Source organism: Neopsephotus bourkii, unplaced genomic scaffold, assembly GCF_033783945.1.
Source record: "Neopsephotus bourkii isolate Nb327-2 ecotype Australia unplaced genomic scaffold, CSIRO-AGI_Nbou_v1 NB_1287, whole genome shotgun sequence".
NCBI classification, from domain to species: domain Eukaryota; kingdom Metazoa; phylum Chordata; class Aves; order Psittaciformes; family Psittacidae; genus Neopsephotus; species Neopsephotus bourkii.
Genome location: NW_026901771.1, coordinates 1789894 through 1813037, shown reverse-complemented (window position 1 = coordinate 1813037; position 23144 = coordinate 1789894). Strand labels below are relative to the sequence as shown.

The following is a 23144-nucleotide window of genomic DNA, read 5'->3' as shown; positions in this document are numbered from 1 at the left end:
GCCGCTCGTGTAGTACCGGGTGAACAGCTCCGAGGCAAAGCCAGGGGCCGCTGCAGCGGAGCGGTACCGGGGTTTATGTAGGGGCGGCAGGAGCTGCGCTGGTTTTCGGATACTGGCATCGTGGTGTGCCGCCCGGAGGGCAGCTACGGCCGCCTCCTGTATGGATGCCTAAAGGCGAGGCTCCGGTGGGGCTGCACGGGAAGGATTGGGACCTCTACTCCGGTCCCATAGCCAACGAGTTAAATGTGACACCTCAAGGGCTGTGCGAAACCGGGCACCGGCGGCTATCGGTGTGCCTGGGGAGGGAGGTGGTGCCGCGGGTCTGGAGCATGACCCGAGCGCAGGTGTGGGCAGGCAGCCTGCTCCCAGGCCGAAATCACTTCCCAAACACTACCATATGTTACAGTGCCGGGACCAGAAGGGGAGAGGGAGGCACAGTTGGGAGAAAGCAGGAGAGCTGCCAAGATAAAGAATTCATTACAGAAGGAGTCATGTCGTGATCTCACACTGGAGACGAGTGAAATATTCTGTGTGATTTAACATTTGGTGAAAATACCCCAAACCACATGCTGCCCTTCCCCCAGCCCCTTCTACCGACCGGGGTTGCTTGGAGCCTCCAAATCTTTAGTTTCATTTCATCAGAGCCTTAAAACCTTGTTGTGCAGTGCATTGTTGCTTTAGTCAATTTCAGTATGGGATGAAACCGACCTAGTGTGTGTGCTGAATAAAACCACCTTTGGTTACACGGTTTTAGTGGAGAAGTAGGAATTTCATAGGGGACGTAACAGGCAAGCTTCACATCATCTTAGTTTGCAGAAGGCTATCTTCCCTGGGTTTGCAGACAGTGATGTAGTTTATAACATGGGAAAGCTGCACAGTAGATTTGCCAACACCCATAAACATTTCCCCCCACCCTGTTTCTTGGCTGGTGTCCATTTTTCTCCTTTTGAGTTTTTCTTTTGTTGTCCAGAAAAAAAAATCAGACTTCAGTTGTTCACAGAAACAGGCAGTGCGACATTTCCACCGTGCCCTTGTTCTTCATTGAAGTTTTGGATATGCAGCCTGTGCCTGCTGAGGTGCAACAAGAGAGCACAGGAACAGGGCAGGGTCACCAGCCGATGCTGAACAACAGGGCAGAGGTGCAGGGCAGAAGGCACAGATAATAGTGCCAAAGAAATATCCTTACTGTGAACCACCCTTCTTCTTTTTCACGGCTCAGCTTTCAGGGCTGGATGAAAGCTTCAGGAGGACCAATGGTAGAGAGTTGTGCACCCAGATTCTGATGGTATGGCTGGAAATATGCACTACCAGGATGTCCATGGGCGATGACAGCTGCCTAATGATGCCCACACTTGGATCGGTATGCTCAGGTTTGTTAGTTTAAAAACTAGCAAGACTGATGTCAGCTACAAACAGCTGTGAGAACATGAACAACGGCTGTGAGAACCATGAACTAGCCTGTTTGTATTTGTTGTGTGTTTGCTTGGATGCATAAATATTATTTGAAGGAAATTGCTTTGTTCTGCTGCTTGCTGCCTTAGTAAATGCATCTTGATAACTTGCATAATGACATGCTGTAGCAGATAGCAAGTTGAGCTGAAGTAGGGCAGCCAATGACCAGGGGCTCATACCAGTTCATTTAAAGTTACCTTCACCACTCTCCCAAACAAAGGAGAGAAAGAAATTGTATTTATTCTTTATCACAAAGGGTCCTAGTGTATAGTCCTGATACATGCTCTCCAGTAGTAAAGTCAGCTAGAGACGTCTCCTGTTTGGCTTCTTGTTCCTGTCTGTTCAGTTGTGCTGCCAGAGATGCTTGCACTCCAAGCTGTAAACTAGATCACTGAAACACTCTTGGTTAAATCCTCCAAAAGACAAAAGAGACAAATTACAAATATTGGGAAACTACAGCCTTTGTTTCTTCCAGATGGTCTGAACTGAAAAACACCGAGGTGTCCCTGGGCCATCTGAAAACCTTCAGCTTCCTTCTGATACCTAAAAGATAAAAGTTGCTGCAATCTTAAAACTTGTATTGGCAAAACTGAATGTAATTCAACTCTACCAATAAGCTGCAGATGAGAGGAATAGGCAAACTGAGGATCCAGAGAGACAATACACAGTTTGGGGTGCCTCCTGCATAAAAAAAGAAGTGTGCAGATGTAAGCCTGACATTTCCATGTAACAAAATTGTGTCTACTATTAGTGCAAGAGTTAATAGGCCTATCTGTGATGACTATGCACATGACAAGAACATTTATGTTGAGATTTTCAGAGAGTGGCAACCTAAAAATCATAAAGTCAGGCTTTTCTGGCTTATTAAAAACCCCTTGTTTGTGAATATGTAAGTGGAGTTGCCAAAGCCATGAATTTACGATACACTGGCAAGTCTGAATAATACTCTGTGTAAACTAAAGGTTGCTTGCCTTTCTCTGGGCAGAATACAAGCCTGTGTATTCTGAATTTACACAGCAGGGTAAGAAAGCATGCATGGTTAGTACCGTGGAACAGCGAGACACAGTAAAATACTTCTGTGCCTACACTTGTAACAATAATATAGAAGGAATATGTAAAAATTTGGTATACTCTTTACCCCCTTCAGGAAGAAGTAACATTTGTTACCTTTTATTTTAAGGTGACTTAGAGAACATTTACACTTACTTGTTCTCCAGTAAAGTGTGGGGAATGGAAAGGCATTACTACTTGTAAAAGTCATGTCTTCTCCACCTGATATTTCCTGAAAGGCTGCATTTGACTAAAGAACTAGTAAAGACTTTGAATCTTAAGTATTTAATTGACTGAGGGGGGAATTAATTTTAATCTCTCTTTTGCTTTTTGGTTTTTAAATGCTTATTTTAAATCCTTGACAAATACTTGGAAAAAATACTTTGCAGTAAGAACCATCAACTTCTCGCATTCAGTTGAGAAGTGAGCAGAGAGTCCGCTTTGCTTGAGCCCTTAAGAACACACTTAATTGCTTTATATTGCTTTCATAAGATTTAAATGCTTCTTAAATGTGGAGGCTTCCTGACTTATGGCTTCAGAAAGCTGTTTCTGTTTTAGAACACTTTCCAGAAGGTTGTGTAGAGCAGCTAACATGGCCTTCAGCACTGCTAAGAAAAACACTCCTTCATATTCCATTCATTTCTAAAAGAAACAAGGAATATGAAGAGAGAACACTGTTCAGTCCTTTTCCCTCAAAAATGAAGAAGGGGAAGACCATAAAACTCACTTTTCTTTCCTTTCCTGTTTCATAGCACTGCAGCATCTGGGCTGGGAACAGCTTTTGCTTGATGTTTGCAACCCCCCAGGTTACAACCATCTCACAAGTTACACAGATTTTGCCATGTGTTTCCACAGCCTCTCTGAACTCTCTCATACCAATCTGAATGTAGGAGGTCTCTGCCTACAATTGCTGCTCTGGCCACCAAATGATCCCTTATAATTTATTTCTCAGCCTCTATATTGGGTTATATAATTTGCATAAAGCTTCCCACATGGACTGCATTGGCCTTGTGGATGCAAACCAAATATCTGTCTTGGCTTTAGGATCTAGAAAGCTTATTTCTGCATCAGCAAGTTGTAAGTGCATGTGCCCTGAAAGGGACAAAGGCTAAGCTGAGCGTAAATACATTAATGTAGTTCTGAGTGTGGCATGGTGTGCCTGTCATTTTCCTAGCACCAAGGTCTAACCATAATTATACAATACAATAAACTCTTCTCAGATTCTAGTAAGATAAGGTAGTTAAGTGCTTGCTGAACTGTGAGAACATGCAGGGATGCTCAGAGAGAAAGGGAACAACTCAAGTGTGAAGACAATTCAATCAAGTCCATCCACCACATGGCAAGGCCTGCCCTCTGATGCACAGATCAATAGACCTTGCCTATTTAAGCCTGTCTGTGTAATAACATGGCCAAAAATCAAAGCAAGTTATATCTTCTTCCTCTGAATCTAGCATTTAGTGTTGGCCTGGCCACTCACTGGTTTTTCTTCACTCAAATATTTCCCACCAAGCTGAGTTACAAATATGTGTAACCTCTGTTGTTTATCACAAGCGTAACATGCAGAACAGATCAAACTCCCTTTGTACATACAAATCAGTTTACATTTAAGAGTCTCCACAAACTTCATTTTACAGGGGGAAGGGGATGGGGAGGGGGGGGGGGATGTGGGGGGAAGTCTTACAAGGCCCTGCATTTTGGAAAAGATGCTTTCGCAGCCTGCTCTCCCACATGCATGCATGTGCAGGGCGAATGCTTTTTCCTGTCAATAGCCAATGGTATAAGGATTCCTGGCAAAGCTCAAAATGAAATCCATTATCATCTGTCAGTAAAATGACTTCCAAATTCCAGCTGGATGCTGTGCAACAGCCTCTTGAAAGAAAGACTCCCTCTGCATTTGGTATTGTAGTTCTACTGTCTCTAGGTAACTGAATTTTGGAAGCAGTTCAGTGCTGCCAGTCAGCAAAAAAGTCCAGCTTCAGCTATCTCAAGCTTTATTCCTGCCCCTTTCCAAAACAGATCACAGGGTTTTATTCTTATCCCTAAAGAAAGAAATCCAAAGAAAACATTTTCCCACCCTTACAGAAAGCCAAACTCCCCACCTCCACTCCGTTCTCTTGCACTTTCAAATCCTGTGTCGTTGCCTGCTTTCTTCTGGCACAGAAGTACTTTCCCTGATGTTGGAGGGTCCTCCAGGGAGATCTGCTTCTGTAGCACTCATCACTCCTACCACTGTCGAGAAAGGGAGTCTTATACACTAGTGCAACACCATGGAGGGTAAACAGACATGGGACGTATGTCAGAGTTTGCACTAGCAATATTGATAATAATTGAGGGAAAGACATTGTGTGTTTGTTAATTTTTAAAGGAGAAGAGATTATTTGTAAAGCTACATGCAATCTCATATGGAACTGGAGTAATTAAATGGCTAGAACCATTGTTCTTTGACCTTTGTATCCTAAATCTGTAACTCATGGTCAGATAGTTTTTAACTGAATTTTGTGAGAGTAATGTCTACCTGCAGAATAACTAAATTGCAACAACATATATTATACTGAAACTGTTCCTTCAGCTTTAACTCCCCCTCCTTTTTTCCCAGTGGAGTTCCCTGAGCACATACTCTCCCCAGTTCAATGGGGAGTTCTAGTTCAATGAGTAGATTTTGGAAAGAATACGTGGAGTAATGACCCAATTTTGGCACCCATCTCTCTCAGTCATACTAGTGCCTAAAATCTGCTTTATAGAATAGCCATGATTAAGTTTCTCAGTCCTAGGACTGTATCCCAAAACACTGTCATGCCTTATCATGCACTAAATCCTGTACTCTTCCATAAATCTGAAGTCTAAGTCTCCTTACCTCAGATCAGAACAGCATTCTCTCCTTCTGTCTTTCCTACCTCCATCAGCCCTGATTCACAAGCTTTTCTTATTCTGCACCTCCAAAATTCAAGCTGGGCTCCAATCTCCTGGCGTATTCCCCTCTGGCCAGCATATCCCCCTGTCTGTGCCAGCAGACTGTGGCACCATAAGGACTCAAATCCAACATCTCCCAGCAGGAACGGATCTTTCACATTCAAAGGACCAGCACCCCTTTCCTGCCAGTCCTTGCTTCTAGATGCAGCTGGTCCATGAGATCTGTGATACACCCCAGCCTGCCCCAACAAAAGCATTTATGCAGATGTGGTCCTCCCCTCCTCAGCTATGCTGGAGTGCCACCTCCTTTGCCATCATTTCTCAGGTGACATACAAAATCGAAGAATATGGGAAGGCTGGGTGCTGCGCTAGCTAATGAATTGAGTTCACAACCTAAAACTGGGCCTGCTATCCTATAGAAACTCCTATAGATAATTTTGGAAATCTACTTATCCCTGAGGGCATCAGGATCTAGCCCTGAACCTATGCCAGTGCCATAGCCCAGCTATTATTAGGAGAAGCACAGTGAGAACCAGGTGATGAGGATGAGCACAAAAAAAAGACGCCCCCCCCAAGTCTGCATATGTATCCTATATGAAAGATCTTAGTGAGTCTTAACGATGTGGTAAGTTGAAAGACTTTGTGCTGTTCCTGCAAATGACAGCAAACCCAAGGCTCTGTCCAATTTTCTGCGTATCTTAAATCAGCTTGCTTAAATGTGAGCAGATTTAATTGAAATTCTCAGAAAACAAATTCTTTAAAGAGCAAATGTTACCTTTTACAAAAGGTAAGCAATATTTTAATCCTGTCAGATGCTAACACCTGCCTTAATGTAAAAGCTCCACTTACTACTGGCAGGGGTTGTGTAATAAATAAAGCTTGCAAAGTAGAATCTGTAACACCTTATCATCAACACTATACAGCTTCTGCCATGAGCAGACATTCATATGGATTCAGTAAGCTTTAAGCAAATAAAATTCAGCAAATGTTTACATTATAGCATTACAGAGATCAAGTTTAAAAGGATTTCTAATTAGCACTTGCCTTAGTTAACAAACTGTGTTAGCACTAATTCCCATCAGTCAAATTCCTTCATTCCCATTAACAGCACTCAGAATGAAAAATCAGGCTTTTCTCCATCTCTTTCCATCATTAATTCAGACAAAGCAAAACATTTACTGTGGCAGGGCTGCAAAATGCTGAAGGCCGTCAATGGAAAAGGAACATGAGTTAGCTGCAATTTGGCCATACTCCCAACATATTGACCTGCCTGTGCCAGTGTTTTCAGATCATGCCATCCATAAGGTTATTTTGTATGTAGTGAATTTTAAGAGAGGTACTCATCAATGTTTGGAAATAATGTTCAAGATTTAAAGAGACTTAAAATAAACAGCTGAGCTCAGCCGTTGAGCCCCATGCACTGACTGTGGTGTCTAAAACCTCATCCTCTTCTACATGGCTGTTTTCTGAGTACACAAGCATCATAAAGTCATTGTGATTCTCATCAGGTGTGGCAAAGCAAGACAGTGAGCAAAATGAAAGGAAGCAGAATTTCTTGGCTTTCTCTAAAATATGTTAAACGCCAACAGAAAACTTTCTGGGGAACCTGTCTGCTTCTGTTTGCCTTGAATTCTTCATCTCACAAACTCCTATGATGACGAAGCCATAAAAATGTAAAGAAAGCATTGATGAATTAGTTCTTTTTACTGCAAACTCCCATCAGCAAACCTTGAATGCCATTACTACCAGTGCGTATCAATGAAGTGCAACTTGTCTGGTTTCCTCTTATACAAAAGTCTGACAAGTTGCAAGATATATTTGAACTGGTTTTGGATTTTGCAACACCAACTATTGCTTTCCAGGACAGAAAATTAATGAACTGAAATTGAAAGGCTGTCTCCTGGTCTAATGATGTTTAGAAAACACTAGAATGACAGAGTTATGCCACCAAGAAGTGTGTTTGGATGTAATAAAAGGCTACTCTGAAACTGAATCACTCCTAAGGTAGTTTTCATTTCAGAGGTGATGGAATTGTATTTCAGAGATCATAACATAGCTTTTGCACAAAAGGTTCAATCAGCGCTTCATGTTCCTTTTTAGAGCTTAGTACTTGGGTTTCCAACCTGGTGCAAATATACTGCTGTTACTTTGGAGCAGTAAGTTAGCTGTGGGAAAAGCTGATCAGTTCTGAAGCAAGGAAAATTCTGACTACTGAAGGTCAACACTTACCTCATTCATACCTTTCCATCAGGGTGAGTAATTCTAGCTGCTTCAAACAGCAGGCTGAAGCCCAGATCTGTAGACAGTTAGCTCCCCAGGTACCTTGAACCCTCTGAGCTTGTGTACCTGGCTCACACACCTTTGGCCACACATCCTGGTTCAGAGGAGGTATACTCACATCTGATTAGAAGGCTGTTTAATAGGACAAAACAGGGTAGAGTAGCTGGCCTACACTTCTTTTCTGCCCAGAATGAGTAGATTAGCAACATGTAGTAGATGCGATTGGCAGAACTTCTCCTCCAGTGGTTTGATTAGATTTTAATGAAACATTAGTCAGTTGATCATGTACTAGGATGCTGTTCAAATCAGAGGCTTGGAGAACTTTACTGCCAAACACAGCAGAGTTCCCTGCAGAAAGCTCTATCCTTTTTGTTTTTCAGAAAGAGCTCAAAATTATGGAAAACTTCACAGTGCCATAAACCACATTCTTTGAGTGTTCATGAAAAAGAACAATTGATAATGCAGCTTGGCCTTTGGGAGACATTCCTCAAAGCTGCATGTATGCCATTGTCGATATTCCATCAATTAGGGGTAAGCTGGCACTAAATGAAGGCATCTGAAGCTGGGAGAAAATAATTCCAGTTCTCTCCGTGCAAATACACTGCTGGTGGGGCATGGCAATATTACCATTAGGGCCAGCACTATGTGTTTCATGTTTTTTAAACTGAGGTACCTTGACCTGCTTTAACCCATTTGTTTGCCAATCCTCCCATGCTGGGCTCCACTTATGTATCTGGAATTTAAAGAATTGTTGAAGGGAGGAAACATTATGCTCTGACTTTCATCCATTTGTTATTCTCAAGTCAGTAGGGACGTAGAATGTTCTAATCGAGTTTTGAAAGGCTCCTGACCTAGAAGGAAGCCTGGAAATCATTTGCATTAGACTTTTTAAAAGAACAGCTAATCAGTCTGATAAGGATCAAGCTGGGGATGTCTTGCCCAGCTGCTTTCTAGGATATTTATGATGACTTGATGTTGGGTGCTTCAAAAAGGATGTGTTGTCTGGTTTTTTGTTGCTTTGGTTTTGTTTTTTTTTTCCCAAGGAATGTAAGATATTTCTGTACAGTAGCATGTCTAAAATAAAATTTGAAGGAAGAAAAGATAGAATAAGACAATACAAAGCTAGTTGTAATGTTAAATACCTGTATTTTTTTTCAGAGTGGTTCTGTATGCATTTATAAAACTGGAGATGCAAAACTCAGGCTAGATTCGTGATAGCAGTATTCTACATAGTGAAAGAGCAAGATTGCTCTCTAAGCTGACAGATGCTCAGTACTTTGTATCTATGAGAAGTACAAACATAGATATGCAAACATCAGTGTGGGAAACTACAACCTTTCCTAGGTAGAATAGATAACTAAGCTCCCACATGGAAGAGAATGTATGTGTTGTAAAGTTATCCCCTGTGCTATCCCTCCAGTTATACTTCAGATGAAGTCTACGCACCTGGACCAGAAACAGTGGGATGAGAGTGTACATACTGAACCATGAAACTGTAATGTTTCCTATATGATTATTTGGTTGTTTCAGACTTACACTCATGGCCTAGAACTGTGAAAAACACTCGTGATTATTGTAATATGCCCAGTCTGGTGAAAGGCAGGCTTGTGAGCTGAGGGAGCCTGTGGTAGGTACCTCCGTTACTGGCGAGGTGGTAGCAAATGTTATGTCTGGATTAATACACATGTGCACGTTTTACAGTTTGAAACTCAGCTCACTGTCCTGGTGAACAAGTTCCTGCTGTCACAGATCTGCTCATCCATATGCTGCTGCCCCTAGGCATTCTCTTATATCCAGCAAAAAGCCATTTTCATAAGGATGTCTCACTAGCAATTGACATGCTTTGCACTTGTGAAGTGCAAAACCAGACACCGTTCATTTGGCCATTTTCAAAAACAAAGTTGTAATTAATCTGATACAAATCAACCAGATTCCTACTGCTCTGGGACAGTGAAAGTCTATTTTCTCCCAACTTCCCAATAGATTCCCAATTTATGCATTTCCTGTGGTCACTCTGCTTACTCTCTGCAGTAGTGGGTTTGGGCTGCAGTTTGCTGGTATAGTGATGTGGGCTTATGGCATGATAATTGCCTTCAGGGTGGCACCAGTGAGCTGGCAGTAATGCCGGAAGCTGGAGTAGCTGTGACAGCACCAGGACTCATGCACACTCTGGAAATGTCATTGGAGATGGTGGTTTAACTCCTCTGGCAGAAGAAGCCTCCCATCGGCACAGGAGTCTCCATGTGGACAGTCACACTGCAGAAGGCTGTAATTGTAGTTCAGGCAAGAGAGCATGTAGGGGAAGCTCTGGCAGCCGATTCCTGGGATTTCCAAGAATCCCAAAGAACCCGGTGGTTTAGAGACCATGCAAAGTACACCATGACAGGACCACTGCAGAATGAGCCTGTAGAAGTGCTGCAGCGCAGTACTAGTCTCCAGCCTGCTGGGTGCTGCTAGGGTAGGGACACCACAGCCCAGCCTGGGTCACACATCTTTCAGAGAATCAGGCAGTGTGCTGATCCCATTATCAAGTCAGAGACCACTAAGGTTATTAGGCTTTGGACTTCTGAACAGGAATCAGTGAAGCTTGAGAGAATCATAGAGTCACAGAATGGTTTGAACTGGAAAAGACCTAAAGATCATCCAGTTCCAACCCCTTGCAAGGGGCAGGGACACCTTCCACTAGACCGGGTTGCTCCAAGGCTCTGTCCAACCTGGCCTTGAACACTGCCAGGGATGGAGCATTTGCCACTTCTTTGGCCAACCTGTATATCAGTGCTTCACCACTCTCACAGTTTAAAGAACTTCCTTATATCCAACCTGAACTTACCCTTTTTCAGTCTGAGCCCATTACCACTGGTGCAACTCCCATCTCCTTCAGAGAAGGAAACTGCCCTGCAGGGCTCTCTTCACAGTGACCTTGGCCTCACTGCATAGCTGGCCGATTTACATCCTCCAGCCTCTCCTTCTCTGCCCAGCGTTCTCAGCAGCATATGGAGCCCTCTGCCATAGCTGGAGCTGGTGCCCCTCTGCGGCAGCAGCTGCCTTCATCCTTGATGCTTTGCCTTGCCACCTGTTGGTGGATGGATGCTCACAGGCGGCTCGAGCCCAAGGAGATTAGAACCATTCGTATCTGGGGGACTGAACTGTTCAACCACCTCCTCCATGGGCCCTTATCCCCCCCAAAGCAAGCGCGTTGGAGCAGCTGCTGTCTGTCTGGCTGCCCGGGCCTCCTGGTCAGCTGTTTGGTGTCACCCATCAATCTTCCATCTCTCCTGCAAATCTCTGGTGATCGAGTTTCACATTGCCGGGACTCCGACTGTGAAGCCCCTTTCACTGGTATAATTAGTAATTAGAGGAAAAATGTTAGCAAACTCCTCTTGGCATAAACAGACACTCAATCCCCATCTGTCAGGTCAGGAAATTCACATCAGGGTGAAAGCCCAACACAGATTTTGCTATCTGAGGTGAGTGACCGCACACACTCTGCACGACTCAGTTAGGCTGGCCCCATGACAATGAGCGAGAGCTATTTATAGGAGACCACTTTGGTTATAAATAATTTTCAGTGTACTGAAAAGTCATCGTGTCTTTTCCACTAGGAGTCCCCACAGACTTCAACAGAAATGGGGTCTCCCAGCGATGCGCTGCAACCCTCGATAAGGAGGCAGGGAGTTTCCTTCATGGCTGGTGTTCTAGTCCATGTTCTTCCACAGAGCTGTGATGCTGAGGTAACGCCATTCAGTGGAGTCCCCCCGTGATTCAAGCACAACAGGTATGGCACTGGGGCTGGACCTCTTCACTACAGCAAACAAATGTGTGATGACATGCAGTGGGCAAAGCTGAAGACAGACTGGTTCAGACTGGAAACAAAGCCCCACATATTTAATGTGGAACACAGCTAACGACTGGGGACGATTAGCAAGCACTGTGGTGAATGCCCTTCTCTGAAAAGCTTCCAGGCAAGACTGGAGGGGTTTTCCTCCTGTAACACATGCTGTAGCTTGAAGGTAAGCTAATTCAGAGAAGTCCTGTACCTTGTATTATGCAGAAGGCTGGAGCAAAAGATGGCTTCTTCTGGCTTTATCATCTGTAATATAAGCAAACGATGCCAGCCCTGCCTAATGCCTGCTTGGGCTCCATGCATTGCTGTTCCACACAGCATATCCTCTGGTCTTGTTTGGCTCATCTTAAGAACGACTTTTTCCCCTTCTGCAGAAGAGGAAATTCATACATGACTGGGGATCAAACCTCTGCTCCTTCCATAATTATCCGAAGGAAAGCAAGAGGTTGCAAAGCTGGGCAAAAGCTCAGCAGTGGTTAAGATCAGAAACCCTCCTATGGGGTTTTTTGTTTCTTTTATATGTGTTGGTGCAACCAAAGCAAAGATAACCAAGCCAAGTCTGTGGCTGCATTCCATGCCTGGAGTTGAGCAGACTATAAATACAAAACCCCAGCACCACCACCAAGGCAATTCTTATGTGCCCACAGTTTCATGTTGCTCTGTAATCCAGTCCTGCCTGGTCTCTCCAGCAGGAAAACAATCTCTTTCCAGGTTTCTGAGGTAAAGTAGACATAACTGCACATGGTTGTTTCAGGTATGGGCAGAGGAGCTGGACTTGCTTGGGCCACACTCTAAACGGGGACTGGAAAATATGATTCAAGTTTATATGATCCAGGGTACTTTAAAATTACCCTTTAAAGTACCCGAGGCCAAAGGGTGAGGCTTACTGGGCAGGCTTAAAGAGACCTATCTCTAAGGAGCTTGAGAGGGACAGGGTGAGCCACAGCTGATGAAGTGGGAAATGGAGTTTCTAGAGGAGGGGAGAACCCCTGGAAGCTGTATGAGACATTTCTTGTCATAGGCTTTCTCTTTGCAGGATGTGTAGCTGAAGCAGGGTGCAGACAATCATTATTTTGTTGGAACCATTTCCAGATATGCTGAACACTCTGTCTCAGGGTACTAAAAATCAAACTAGACATTGAGCTCACTGCTAAGGAGAAAATAGAAGTTAATACAAAATCAATCACAAGAAAAACAGAGTTAAACTCTTACAGTAGAATAACCTTAAACTTTTACCCTGATGCATGCGTCACAATGCTGAGCTTATTTTAAACGACTTAAAAGACTTTGACCTTAACAGCTTAATAGAATTCTCTTGGAATATTTCTGTGAGTTTATGTTGCAGGCCTCAAATAGTCAAGGTGAACTTGAGGAAAAATAAACCAGTTTTATAGGATCACACTGACATCCTCAACTCCACAACTGAGAAGTTATGATCTCTTTCAGCAGCCTCTGCCTCTTGAGCTAACTGGAATCACTGGTAATATTATAAAATAGTATAAAATATTATAGAAAGAGGTTTGCTACTTGATAGGTGAATGAGCATGAAAAATAGATGAGGTCATACAATTCATAATACCACATACTATTGGCTTTCAGAGAGATTCCGTGGCAGGGGAGGAGTGGGGAGAGGTGGACTCTGTTCTGATGGGGACTGTGATCAAAGGGGATAACTTCTGCCAGCTCCAAACAAGCTGTGATCCTTGTGTCCCATATCTGTTCCCTGGTCATTAGTGTGGTTCTCTCTTTCCCCCATCCGGAGATACATGTTGTAGTTCAATACCTTCTTCCCTTCCCAGTTTCTTGGCACAGTTTGTCCCTGACTCCCTCCTCTGATTTGTGTCACCAGCACTGACTAGTTCCCTGATCAGCGTTTCCCTGTCCTGAGTTCACAATGATTTCTCCCTACCTGTGTTTCTCACAATCCCTGTTGCTCTGTACCGCTCCACCTTCTCTGACTCTTCGTTCACCCTTTGTGTGCATCACCTTTTCTGCCTTCTGTACTCCCTGCTCCCTCTCCAGCCTCTGTGTTTATCTAGACCAACTCCCTTACCTTGAACACAACTCCTACTAGAGATGATCCCTCTCCTGCCACACTTTATCTGATGGGTTTCCAATATAGCTTGTAGCTCCAGCCTTCTCCCCAGCCTGAGTCTTTCCTCCTCAGATTTCTCCTCTGGTAGCCTTCGCTTTTCCTCAGATCTCTGGCCCAGTCATTATCCAAACAACCCCTTGTTGTGCAAAGCATGCACAAAATCCTTGGTGACTCCACCTGCACAGCTCTGACCTGCACATATCAAAATGTGCCCCTTCCAACTTCACCAAGCTTTGATAGTTTTCACAAGAAGAGAAAGAGGAGCCCTCCAGACTCAAAAGCCATTCCTTCTGACAGGACCACATTTTCCTTTTGAATGTTACTACCAATACAGCTTCTAAAATAAACATATTTATCAGAATGTGTTCAATATGGGAGGGAAAAAAAGTTCCTATTTAATTTTTCAGGTTTTTAAGTTGGTTTTTCCAAACAAGTGTCTTATGAATATGGCAATGACTGGAACAGGCTAGGGACAGAAAGGGAGAAGAGAAGCCAAAGTGAGTGGAGGCTTGAAAAGGAAGAAATCTATGACAGAGGTGCCTATGTCTTCCTTTCTTTATCAGTGGTTGCAGTAGGCCTTTAACAACATATGGTTGTTATGGTACTCTCTTTACGTGTCTGCTTGTTTTGTTTCCTCCTACTTCATTCAATCCCTTCTCTAATTCCTTGTCCCCAACATTTTTATCCTTCAATTCTGTACCCGTGTCATCTCTTACTCTATCTCCTTATGCTCTCTTTGCACCTCATTTTGTTTTCCTTTCCCACCCTACCTCTTAATTATCTCCTAAATCTCTTCTCTTGGCTCCTTTTCCTTCATGTCATAATTTTCTCTCCCCTCCCACCCCTCGCCTTGATGTGCTTCATGGAATAACTCTGTCTATGAAAAAAAAAAAGATCCCAAACCAGCCAAGAACAATAGCTATAAGGCCAGATGTCTGGACATCAGCATTCATTTGTGCTCTTATTTTTGGTCATACACAAAATGTGCCCAGCTGTTGCACTAAGCTCTTTAAGCAATCAACAAATCCCTGCTCTGGCTGCCCTGAATATATATGCATGCTTAGAACTCCATCTGGAATTGCTCATCTCCTCTCAGGTCCTCTTAAACTACCTTACACTATCTGCTTGGAAAAAAAAGGATTTTATGAAGACTATTTTGAGCAAATTTGAATAAATCCCATAATCTTGGAAAGCTCTTCAACCAACAATATGCTTTCCACTGTGAAAGCAGGAGGTTTCCCCTTTATTGTTCTCTGTCCTCCCTATCCATCCCTCCCTTGCTTCATCCCCATCCCTGCAGATATTCCTGCTGTGCTGCAGATCTGCTGCTGAGCGTGTCTGGTTTGTCTGTGTTTGACAGCCCCAGGCTGCTTAGTCCAACACCTGTCCAGCCACTTAGAGAGGGTCCACATCTAATGGGGACTGTGAAGGGAGGCAGAGGCAGCTCTCTCCATTCAGCATGACACTGAGGGTTAATAGAAGGAAAATATTGATGTTTGATTAAATTACTCCTATAGGTTGGATCATATAACATGCCCAAGATCTAAACAATGATCCTGTGCTGGAGGAATGTGAGGTTCAGACTGATGAGATAAACCGTTTGCTGGAATATCTCTCTGAGTTCACTAAATTGCTTCCCTTATTTAATTACAAATTAATTGAAAACACTCCTTGCCCAGCAGAACAATACTTAAAACCTGATTTGTTGATAGTATCCTAATCCTCTGTAATATTCCTGTAGACTCTCCCACGATTATGTCATCAGTTTTACACTATTTTAGACTTTGGCAAAACCTTTTACGCAGGACTCAACATTAGCAAGAGGAATAACTGGAGCCCTGGGGTACCACAGCACCTTATTAATCCCGGCCAGGATGATGCTGACATAATAACCAAGTGGCACAATTGCAACTGATGTATATTTGGTAGCAGACTATCACAGCTCAGGATGGGAAGATGTAGCTCTATTAGAGGAAAGAGGAGATGAGTATTCAGACAGGAAGCAAATGAAATCTGTGCAGGAAGAGGCTGAGTTATAGAATTACTTGAATTTAAAGCACCTAGGAGGTTCTGTGTCTGCTGCCTGTTGCATTTCCAGTCTTCAACCAGAACAAGATTACTCACCTTGCTGCACTTTTCAGTGCATTGTACAATCTTTCTCTTCATATTCCAATGAAGGCAGTTTCCCTGAAGCAGACAGCTCCACTGTGTGGTAGAAAAACCTGGCTGACAAGGAATAAAATCAGAGTTTACTTTGAACCCCTAAGAAGCAAGTTGCTAATTTTTCAGCCAAGTCATTTGCTTCTCAGTTTGGGCTGATATCTGTGTGCCTAATATGAAATGCTTTGTAAAAACAATAGCAATACAAATACAGCAAATACTTAGTAATACCAAATGCTTACAAAAGTTTGTCAGGTAGCTCACAAGGTATTCTTGCTCAGACAACACAGCACTCGAAAGGTGAACCACTGTCCACTTTCCTTCACCCAAATAAAAGTTCCTTCTTTCCCTTCTACCCGATAGCTGACCCTTTTCCAGAAACACTAATCATAGAAACAATTTATATGGTATACAAATGCTGAGCAGTCTGGGCAATTTTGGACACCACAATGGAGGAAAGACAGATCTGGATTTGTCAAAGCTCCTTCCCTAGCTTCATGGTGGACAAGATGCAGGGAAGAGCGGATGCTTTCTGCAGGTTGGTCCTGGCTATTCTGAGTCAAGGGGAAAAAGTTGAAATCTAATGGGCATGTGGTACAAATACCACTTGGGACAGGTGTGTTGTAGATCTGGGAAGATGAGACTGCATGTGCTGAGTTTTTTCAGGTACCTGGGGCTTTCACTATAGAGAAACTAGAAGGTACTGCCCAAAGCTCTATGTTTGGTTGGGCTGTTAAGCTGGGCTAGGGTGGTAAATGTAGCCTGGGGTGCTACGTAAGCAAGCAGCTCCACTTTTGATCAGCTACAGCTAATTTCAAACTAGCAAAATCCTTCCTAGATGTAGCTGAGTGTTCTGGTAGTGGATCCAAGACTCATTTACATCCACACTTACTCGAACATGTGAATCTTCACTGACCCAAGGAAGTGAAAGGCTGGAGCAGCTCATCAGAAATGACCATCATGTGAGTAAAATAAAATGAATGGGGTTTCGGTTAGTTCTACCCTGCCAAGAGAATGCAGGGACCTTCTTTGTCTTTGATGGAGAGGGGTGTGTATGTGTGGTGAGCACTCACTGTTACCTCCTCTATAATTCTAACAAGTCAATATCCCTGTGCATTAACAGCATCACACCATTTGCACTTCTATCCATCAGCCAGAGAGTTTTAAATAGTGCCTTTTCCTGAAGAAGACTGCTTAGTGCAACTTAAGTCGATTCACCACCCCAAAACCCCCCTAAAGTAAACATCACTGTGGGCTGTGTACCCCAGAACTAGGGAACATGAGTCTAGATTTGCAGAAAATGCCGCACATGCTGGATAATCGAGTAACAGAAGTATTAATGTATTGATGGATATAGTGAATAAAAAACTCTATCAATGAATATAGCTAATGGTCTCAAAGACTTCAGGATACCAGTGATACAGTTTGGTGTATTTGGAGTTTACTTGGGGTTTTCAAGACAAGGAAAACCCAGCAGAGGTTCCAACCAGTGGCTATGGATCAATGAACAAATACAGGGACAAATGACTGAGGATGTTTAAAGATAATCTTGAACGTCTGAACATGAAAGCTGGGGTTGTTCAGCCTAGGGAAAAGAAACTGTGTGGAGACCTCAGCACCTCCCAGTATCTGAAGGGGGCTACAAGGATGCTGGAGAGGGGCTCTTCATTAGGGACTGTAGCAGGGGGTGATGGATTCAAGTTTAAATAGGGCAAGTTCAGGTTAGATATAAGGAAAAAGTTCTTGACTGTGAGGGTGGTGAGGCACCACAGGTAAAATGCTCCATCCCTGTCAGTGTTCAAGGCCAGCCTGGACAGAGCCTTGGGTGACATGGTCTGGTGTGAGGCGTCCCTGCCCGTGGCAGAGGGTTGGAAATGGATGATCTTAAGTTCCTTTACAACCCAAACCATCCCATGATTCTATGTAATGGCTAGATACTTGCATCACCACCTATGTTTTTCTTAAAGTTAATTTACAGCTTTCCTAATTTCACTCTCCCAGGGCTAAAGTAGTCCCTTTCTTACCATTTTGACACGGTTGGAGCCACTTCAGCAAAACTCAGGAAGATTCATTTCGCTTTAATTACAGTGAGAGCTGGGGACGGAAGGGAGCAAGAAACCCAAAAGTCATAAACTAGTTAGGGAAGAGAGGGAGGAAAATGTTCACAAACTGCTGACAAGATTAATATGCAGTTGATGGGAAGCGCTTTCACACCAGGGTGCCAACAAATAAACACAATTCAAAAATACCATCCCTGCTGCAGTGGATAAGGGTGGATTCCCAGCAACAGAGAGGGAGGGAGGAAGGGACAGGGAGACATTTAGAGAGGGCAGGAGACCCGTTTGCTCTGTGAAGCTTCGTGCCCAGAATTCCTCTGGTGGAATCTGATAGCGGGGGGCTTGCTGGGCCAGAGGGTTACTGCTTTCCACATTAAAACACAACAGGGAGAGGAGGGGAGGCTGAGGACTGTGTGTGAAAACCTGAAGATCAAGCCTGGGCACAGCTGCTGCGGAGCTGGGAGCTTCACCCTCTGCAAGTGCTGAGCTAACTTCCCAACGCTGCAGGGTTGGCAGGAGCCAGGGAGGAACAACAGGGTGGATGTGTCCTCTCCCTGCAAAGCACACAGGGGGAGGTTGAACCTGGTTTAAACAATGGGGAAAAATGCTAATGCATGTTACCTTAAATAAAGAAACAAACTTGGGGGTGGGTGAGTTGGGGGGGCAGGCGCTGAACAGTGTGCTGCCAGATGAACGGTTTACAGTTAGTTTACAACACACACACCCCCAGATGGAGAACCTGATCAGTTTTCCCTTTCCTTTCACCTTTTCTGCCTTTGTTCTCGGCTTCCCCTGTCTCTACATAGCGCTCTTGTCTCCCTTCCACACTGCCATATTCCAGTACTGAGGGAAATGCTGCCATTCCACCGTCAGTCACCCGGTTCAAATACAATTTAGATAGTATTTCAGCTAAGCTGGGATGTAATTGCCAGGCCTGGCGTTTGAACAGCACTGGATTATGTGTCTATATATATCATCAGAGGAGGTTTAATGAAATTGTTCACTAATGAAATCTTAGCTTTAAGACTTCACATCCCTTCAGGGAAATGTGATGTTAAGAGCCCTCTGCCTCTGTTGTGACTGAGAATTGTTACTGTGACTGCACTGTAAACAAAATGATAAAAAGCCATTGCTGAAGCCAATGGGAATGCCACCAGTTACTTCAAAAAGGAGGTTTTAATCCCTGTACTCATCTTCTTATGTTTGAAAGCAGAAACTTAGTTGTGTCTGTCAGCTCTTCACTCTTGCGGTCCTACAACCTCTGTCCTGTGCTGGTTATTTCCCCCTAGCTGTGCCAGCCCTGGTGTTCCCTGTTCCAAATCTACTTCCCACCCTCTTCCAGCCTTCAGCCATTCAGTGTCTAGCGCAGGATTTGCACGCAGCAAATTATACAACAGTGTTAAGATGCACAAAATTGGGGACTATGAAGGACAACAATGGCCCTTGCCTGTTTGAGTGTTTAAATCTAGATTTCCAAGGGAAAAAGCACTGGAATATCTCCATTAAGCTGCAGTTCACCTGCACCTCTGAGCCAGTGCTGGATCAGGAGGGACAGTTCTACTTCTTGGACTGATCCGACTGGTCTTGTAACCTTTTGGTTCCCACAGGAGCGTGACAGCTCTGCCTGTGTAACAGCTCGTGCCTTACTGCTGACCTCCAGGGCCAAGGGCATTGTGCTGATCCGTGGATGGCAGTAATAGTTGTGTTGACAGATGCATTTCACCAGCTGTACAACCACTTGCTTGGTGGGACTTGAAGGTAACCCTTCCTGTGCCACCTGACACTGGTGGCTCAGATATAATTTGCACGAGATGGATCATCGACAGCCCCTTTGCCCTCCACCAAGTATAAATCTCTCCAAAATAAATTGCCTCATCGTTTCAAGGAAGAAATATTCAAGTTCTAAATACCAGGCTCTCCCTATGCCCTCTCCTTCCCCTCAGCATAGTCTGTCCAGCTTTATGCCTCTTACCTCTTTCCCTCTGTTTCCTTCCTCTCAGATCCCTGCTCGATAGTTAAAACGTTCATTTACACCATGTAATCTTTCTCTGGTTCTGCACCCTGTCACTAAGACCAAGTCCTCTCCTGATGACAAGACTGGTTCAACTACTGCCCAGAGGATCTTGGCTGATTGTTGTTGATGAACCGCCTCCTTGCTCCTTTTCCTGTTTTTCCAGTTTCTTTCCCTGCTTTTTTTCACCTGTCCACCTCTTTTTCCCTCACCCTGTGGTGCCCAGTCCTTGTGCTGAATGACTTCACTGGTTGCATCAGTGATGTTTTGAGCTGACTGCAGATTTGTGTTTGCTTTCATCCTCTTCAGGGCTGGCCCAATGCCCTTACTCACCCACTCAGCTGCTCTTACAGCACATTTTCTGTGAAGCATTGCCTTCTTATATTTCTCTCTCCAAGTTTCTTTCTATTTATTTATATTTCTTCTTTACTTGTCTCTTAGCCCTTTTAGGATCTTGATGGGGTCTCCTTCCCTAATAGCTTCTCTAGCGTCTGTGTTCACACCTACTCTGCCTCATTTGCCTTTGACATGTTTTTTCATTGCCCCAGATAAGTGTCTCTCCAAGCTTGTTCTCTGAGCCTCCCTTAGGACTTGTGTAGATGGCCAGGGATGAAAAGCTCTTTACAGCTCTTCCTCTTGTGGAACAGTGGCTGTTGTACCTGCAGTGACTTGGGAACTAGCTGAGAACCATCAGAAGCACTGCTGCATGCTGCATTGAGGCCACAGGTCAGGCCCAGCTTCCTCATCCCTTGGCTTCTAGGAAAACTCCTGAGACTGCATGACAACTACAGTTGAGCCCAGACCCACTCACCCCACATCCAGCTGATTTGTGTAAGTGAACAGTAAGATGACAGAGCCCCCCAAAAGGGCTTCAAGCTTTGGGTCTACAAGTCTAACAGTCCCAAATTGCAATCCTGTAGGTTTACCATCTAAATAGACTGTAACTCTGCATCTGGAAAACACCAGCCTTGTGCCTTCTGGCGTCTCTCACCCCTAGACCCTTTTCCTTTCCCCTCCCTTTGCTGTATTTTAAAGATTGAATATTCTGATGGAATTGAAAGCTCCTCCTTGGATAATAAAAGTGCTGTTGGAATCCACTCTGGTGTGGCAAGATATAAAAAGGTGAAAAAAATACACAACTGAGGAAAGAGAAAGAAAGGTAAAATGCATAGGGTTTTGTATTTTAAGAACTGTAGCAATGCATATTGAATCAGGCAGGTCAAAACGCTCTTTGTTTTTTTATTGGTTTGTTTGTGTTTTGTTTTGTTTTTTTTTTTACTTCTTCTTTTACCATTTTGATCCCCTTTTAGATACACATATTCATTCTTACTTTTTCCTGAACCCTTTTTTCCTTATACTTAATTTTCCACTGACTTTACGGAACTACTTTGACTGCTCAGGAGTTTTTATGGAGTGAACTGGTACATCTTTGCCCAGATCCTAACAAATACATATTGGCCATGTGCCTAAAATCACCAGCGCAGCCTCCATCAGCACTCACCACTCTTCCTGTCCTAATTATAAGTAGAATCCACAACTTCATTTTTCACTGAGACTGCAACATTGCTTAACACCCATTTTGATAGAGGGTTTGTGAGGGTCTCAAACTACCAGAATGATATGGATCAATACAGACACCCTCCCCTTGCCCCTCAACTTTATTAAATTAAGGAAAGTCAATCTATCTCCAAAGCTTCTCTCTAGCTTTACTGGTGCATATAACCTCTCCCTGCTCTGGATTTAAAGAAATAGTGCACATCCCTCTATTTTTCTTTCTTAGACACAGTCAGTTCAAAAAGTTAAAAAGAGTCAAAAAGAGATGAGAAATTTTGAAAGGCTTGTAATGGTATCTGTTTCACATACATAGAATACACTTTCTTTTAGTTGACAGCAGTGAAGAGGTAAGTTCCTTCTGAATCTAAATATGATGTTCCAACATAATTTTGCTAATAACCCTTATATTTGGTCATCCTTTGTTATCATGACTGCAGTAAATGGGTAATAGAAAATGTTTAATCCTCTTCCCTTGCAATGAGGAAATGCCAGATTTGGTTCTATTTTCTAAATGAATGCATCACAAAGAGTATTATTTAAGAAAAAAAAAAAAGAAAAAGATTTCCAAATAGGTTGGTTTTGCATTTAATTCTTAACGGCTGAACATTCACTTTAGTTTCACCAGACAGCAGGAAGTCTGCAGCCTGGCCTGAGTCCTGGCCAGGCTTCCCATGGTCAGAAGCCTCCCTCTATCGACCAACAGTTTCACTGTTCAAGGGGGAGAAGCTTTGGTTAGAAGCGAGAACAGGAGCTGATCTACCGGGTATCAGGGACCTCTTACAAAAGGGCTTTTGTATCAAAATCAAACAATGTAATAAATGTGTCTGCATAGATTTCAGTGGTTTCTACATTGACTTCTTTTTGTTAATTAAAGGCACACATAATGCTGTTGAAGGAGTTAGTCCAGCAGGGCTAGGAAATGAAATTCTGTTTGTTTATAAGAATAAACTATCTTCCTGCCACTGTATCTCTGTTCCTAACCATAGTGGGAAAAGTGCATTACTGTGGCTGCATGTTTCTTACCTGAAGGGCCTTCAAACGAGACCTGTGGAGAACTGAATCAGTGTGCTGTTAGCATTCAGGATTGACTGCACAGTCTTGGATGTACAAACATGCTTGTCGTTTAAAGTCACTCAGAAGAAGGAGGAGAAATTTGCTGACCCGTGTTCAAGTGGCTGTGTTTATGTGATTACAAACAGTGTAGGTGAGGCCCTCAGTGATATGGTTTAGTGGTGCTCTTAGAAGTCCTGGGGTAATGCTTGGTCTTTTTCTCAACTAGATCTTTTCCCACCTAGTTGATTCTGTGATTCTATGATTCTGTGACCTGTTATTTGGTAGTTATTTGGGAGAAGAACTCAGAATATAGTGATATGTATGGCTATTTGCCATTTTGATGGCTCCAAGAATAAAAGGAAGAAAAATCAATTAAATTCAGTAAATATATGCTCTCTATTTTTTAGCTTTTCTTTCAAACATGGGGAAATGATAAATTTGCAGGATATGCTTATTTACAAACCCCAATGGACTAGGCAACAGATACACAAATTTGGGCGAGCAACTAAGCAGGGACCTTTCTCAAATGTGCATTGACATGAGTCATTGTGATGATGGAGCAGATCCTCACACAGCGTAAATCAACATGGTGTGATTAGCTTCAGTGGAGCGGTGAAGAAGTACAACTGGATACCTAACTTGCCTGCAAGAAGCCCTCAGAGTTCTGGGCTTTGTCAT

At 43.5% G+C, this 23144-nt stretch overlaps 1 long non-coding RNA gene across 1 annotated transcript; it reads left to right on the top strand.

Annotated features, from left to right (window-relative positions):
* Positions 1-270: 270 nt before the first annotated feature.
* On the top strand, positions 271-22834 carry LOC133218686 (uncharacterized). The gene is made up of 2 exons (XR_009727245.1): positions 271-1370; positions 22030-22834. It is a non-coding gene; the product is annotated as an uncharacterized LOC133218686 (long non-coding RNA).
* The last annotated feature ends 310 nt before the right edge of the window (positions 22835-23144 follow it).